This window comes from Sinocyclocheilus grahami, unplaced genomic scaffold (genome assembly GCF_001515645.1).
Source record: "Sinocyclocheilus grahami isolate Dianchi unplaced genomic scaffold, SAMN03320097.WGS_v1.1 scaffold1230.1, whole genome shotgun sequence".
Taxonomy (NCBI): Eukaryota; Metazoa; Chordata; class Actinopteri; order Cypriniformes; family Cyprinidae; genus Sinocyclocheilus; species Sinocyclocheilus grahami.
The window spans coordinates 152,629-157,608 of NW_015506409.1; the positions used below are offsets into that span (position 1 = coordinate 152,629).

At 44.8% G+C, this 4,980-nt stretch overlaps 1 pseudogene; it reads left to right on the plus strand.

The window, feature by feature from the left end:
- LOC107568269 (uncharacterized) overlaps window positions 1-3,768 on the plus strand; it is a 6,359-nt pseudogene extending 2,591 nt beyond the window's left edge.
- Window positions 3,769-4,980: the final 1,212 nt, after the last annotated feature.

Sequence of the window (4,980 nt, forward strand, 5' to 3'; positions counted from 1 at the left end):
TTTGCCTGTGAAAATCATAAAGCAGAGAACTTTAGCAATTGAACAGGTATTTGTGAAACTTGAGAACGTCCACTCTCTTGTGAAACCCTACTCAGCTAAAGCTAAAGCAGGTCAACAAGAGGACTGATAGGCGTCCGCCAAAAATTTAACACTCATCTAGAAACAATCTAATTGGTGTATGGTGTCAATCTTACCAGCTAAGAAACCAATACTGTCATTGTTATTGTTTTTCCTTCCATCTGAGGAATTTTAATGACAATCACAAGTCCTGATATTTAGAAATCCCCATTTCCAAACACCGGTTAAGAAGCATCCTTCTAAATCAAACTTAACAAAAAAGGAAAAGAGAAGAACATTTTATTATACTCATTCTGCTACCAGAAAAGGGTATTTTGTTGTTTTATCTTTCACTCTCATCTTACCATTAACTTTCTTTCCTTACAAAAAAAAACTTTTTCTTACAGGAAAATTGGAAGCAACCAATTATCCTGTTCCTTGCTCTGTTTGTTATTTTTCTTTTCTCCCGCTGTTCTCTAGCTGTGCTACCTGTATGTGCTTACTAATTTTCCCCACAGAGACTACAAATTAGAAGCACGCCTACCAGAGGATCACAGTCGCTGAGAACTACACTCACCTGTCCATTACACACTCACCGTCAAACCACACTTGACATTGCACACTTACACCTCTGTTTTGCCTTGTTTGTTTTGTTTTGTTTTCTCTTCTTCAAGGTCTGTGTCAGTCTAGGTTCTAGATCTCCCTCACCGCGCCAAAACATGTCTCACATAACAGATCTGTTGGCAACTGGGAGGACCTCGAGACATGGCTAAGTGTTGCAACAGACAGCCTCCTACCTAAGGCTGCTGAAACACTGAGGCATCAGACACAGGACCAGCTGGAAGACAACATAAGCCTTATGAGACAAGACCCAAGTCAGAGCTACAGTCACAAAGAATTAGCAAAGATCACCGGCTCCTTAAGCCACACACTCATCGCCAGCCTCAAGCTGAGCGACAGGCACGCCGCCCATCTCCAGCAGGAGCTAACACGCGCACAGCGACGCGTCGAGCAGCTAGAACTGGAGGCTCAGGAATGATGGGAAGGGCCTGATGAAGTGGAACAAGGCACCGAGGAGGAGATCACTAGGCTAAAAGAGACCCTAGCAGCTACTACGCAAGAAATGGAACAAGGCAAGGCTGACTACGCTGATCTCTCCAACAAGCTACAATATGCAGAACAGCTAAGAAACCAATACTGTCATTGTTATTGTTTTTCCTTCCATCTGAGGAATTTTAATGACAATCACAAGTCCTGATATTTAGAAATCCCCATTTCCAAACACCGGTTAAGAAGCATCCTTCTAAATCAAACTTAACAAAAAAGGAAAAGAGAAGAACATTTTATTATACTCATTCTGCTACCAGAAAAGGGTATTTTGTTGTTTTATCTTTCACTCTCATCTTACCATTAACTTTCTTTCCTTACAAAAAAAAACTTTTTCTTACAGGAAAATTGGAAGCAACCAATTATCCTGTTCCTTGCTCTGTTTGTTATTTTTCTTTTCTCCCGCTGTTCTCTAGCTGTGCTACCTGTATGTGCTTACTAATTTTCCCCACAGAGACTACAAATTAGAAGCACGCCTACCAGAGGATCACAGTCGCTGAGAACTACACTCACCTGTCCATTACACACTCACCGTCAAACCACACTTGACATTGCACACTTACACCTCTGTTTTGCCTTGTTTGTTTTGTTTTGTTTTCTCTTCTTCAAGGTCTGTGTCAGTCTAGGTTCTAGATCTCCCTCACCGCGCCAAAACATGTCTCACATAACAGATCTGTTGGCAACTGGGAGGACCTCGAGACATGGCTAAGTGTTGCAACAGACAGCCTCCTACCTAAGGCTGCTGAAACACTGAGGCATCAGACACAGGACCAGCTGGAAGACAACATAAGCCTTATGAGACAAGACCCAAGTCAGAGCTACAGTCACAAAGAATTAGCAAAGATCACCGGCTCCTTAAGCCACACACTCATCGCCAGCCTCAAGCTGAGCGACAGGCACGCCGCCCATCTCCAGCAGGAGCTAACACGCGCACAGCGACGCGTCGAGCAGCTAGAACTGGAGGCTCAGGAATGATGGGAAGGGCCTGATGAAGTGGAACAAGGCACCGAGGAGGAGATCACTAGGCTAAAAGAGACCCTAGCAGCTACTACGCAAGAAATGGAACAAGGCAAGGCTGACTACGCTGATCTCTCCAACAAGCTACAATATGCAGAACAGCTCCTGGAAAAGGCAAAGGCCGACAAGAAGACAAGAACGGCCAAATTAAAGCCCTTGAAACTCCCCTGGATGAGTCAAGAAATTAGATCAGTTGCCTAACACAACAGCTGGACTACATCAAAGAGAAGTCTGACAGCATCAGATAGGAACTCAGACATGCCTACGAGCTGCACGCTGAGCCTACAAGGACACCACGGGCACCAGTCTCACCCCTGCCAAGCAGGACCGGGTCACCTGTTCCTGGACTGACGCGTGAGCAAAAGGGGGCAGTGCTGAAACATTCACCAGCTCCCTCTGAAGAACTTTACCTTACAACAAAGCTAAAAGAAATTGTTCCAGCCAGCCACAGATCATCGCATGGCTTGGACCTCAAATACCTCTACAAGCTTGCAGTGTTTCATTGGCAAATTCACCCCAAGAGTGCCAGGTAGCCAGGATGTCCAAGCTTATCTGCAAGATGTCGATTTCCATCTGGAAATGAGACCCAATGTCACTGAAAAAGATAGACTCTATTTGCGCCGAACAACATCCAGCCCTGAAGCGCGCAGCTTCCAGGACCGGCAGCCTGCTCACACAAAAACTGATTACCACCTGCTCCGAGAAGCCCTCATTAAAGAATTCGCTGACCCCGAGTCAGAACAAGGACTAGTGGCTGCCCTGGAGATGAAACAAGGTCATCATGAATCTCCTTAAGCCTACTACAGCCGAATCAGACAAGCATACTTCGGAACTCGCAATGAACCGGACATGGAAGATGATCTGAACTTCAAAACTCTCTTCCTGAGAAACCTCCATCCTGGAGTAAGCCACCATCTTGGCGTTCTCGCATGTCCACGAACAAAGAATGCTCAGCAGTTGCGAGACTTGGCGCATAAAGCATACGGCAAACAAAAGATGGCCTCAGAAAAGGGCGCCAAATCCACAGCAGTTCTTGACTTCAACACTCAAAGTCAGGAGCTGGCTCTAGAGGGCGCCCAACATCAACCCCATGCCAAGCCGCCACACAAAGAGTGGAACACACCCTCGTCCAACAGAGAACGGGACTCCCACGCTGTTACCTGACCTAAACAGAGGAACAACCGCTGGGAGGGACCGCGTGGATGACAACACTCACCTGTACGTCACTGGGAAAAATCTTGGGACCAATCCAGACCTTGTGAGAATCAATGGGACAGATCATGGAATCAGCCAAACTCATTTGGAAACTCAAGAGGAAAAGGCTTGTGGGAATCCAACGGAACCTCCAAGGGAAAAAAACAAACACACCCGGGAGCAACCAGTCCAAGGAATCAACGAAGGAACTCGCAAAGATTCCAAGCTGACTGAGCTCAAATTGAATCCACACAAGAACAAAAGACACTACAGTGTTTCGACTCACAAGAGCTGATGAAAACGATGATGAAAGAGTTCTTCCACCGAAAGGAGGAGGATCGGAAGTGGGAAAATAAAGAGAAACCTGAGTCAGCCTGACTAGCAGCCGGAAGAGAAGGCAGCGACCAGCTGACCCAACCAGCCACAGAGAACAGCACTCCTTCGTGTCAACTGAACTCCTTGAACTCCTCCAAGATAGAACAAAGAGGTCTAATAGCACCCTCAAACGAGTTGAACCTTGAAGCATATTCCAACATGGGCCTACAGCTAAAACATATGGCCCCAATTCACCTAACTGTGGGACCAATGGACCTCGTTCACCCAGGATACATCTCTCACCACTCAACACTTTCACACTCCTCATTGGAAAAGACCTGCTTAATCGCTTTGAACCCTTAATTGACTTCAAGCAGCTAAAGATATACAATGATACGTAACACATAATAAGGCCTTAAATTAGTGAAATGAGGAGCATCGCTCAGATCACCTGCACAGTGCTGAAAAAGGGGATTTCTTCACCCAAGATCAGACTGATTTATTCTGGTACCATTTATACGGGCTGCTAATCTGAGATTTCGTCGTCAGAAAAGGAGCACCCTCTACTAACAACAGAAATTAGGATTTCTTCGCTAAAATCAGGTTAGTTTCTTATCGTACGATTTAAACACATTACAGCACTGAAAACTTCTACTACTTGTAGGAAGGCACATTCAAGCTATAGTTTTATCTGATTTTGATCAGAAACTGGTGCGCGCATGTATAAGAAGTTACGTAAATGTTTCACATGAGCGGATCCATATGAATACAATGATACATAACACATAATAAGGCCTTAAATCAGTGAAATGAGGAGCATCACTCAGATCACCTACACAGTGCTGAAAAAGGGGATTTCTTCGCCCAAGATCAGACCGATTTATTCTGGTACCATTTATATAAGCTGCTAATCTGAGATTACGTCGTCAGAAAAAGACCTATGCTTCACTAACGACAGAAATTAGGATTTCTTCGCTAAAATCAGGTTAGTTTCTTATCGTACGATTTAAACACATTATAGCACTGAAAACTTTCTACTGCTTGTAGGAAGGCACATTCAAGCTATAGTTTTATCTGATTTTGATCAGAAACCGGTATGCGCATGGATAAGAAGTTACTAAAACTTATGAGACAGATAGGATTGATTACTGGGTCTGCTTGCAAGCAATGTTTAAAATGACGCCACCGTTCTAAATTACTGCTCGTCCTGCATAAAGTAGGAACTATTATTTTCCTGGCCATGTGACTGCTGGGATTTTTCTGGCTAGCTTGTCAAGGTCTCTGGGGGTC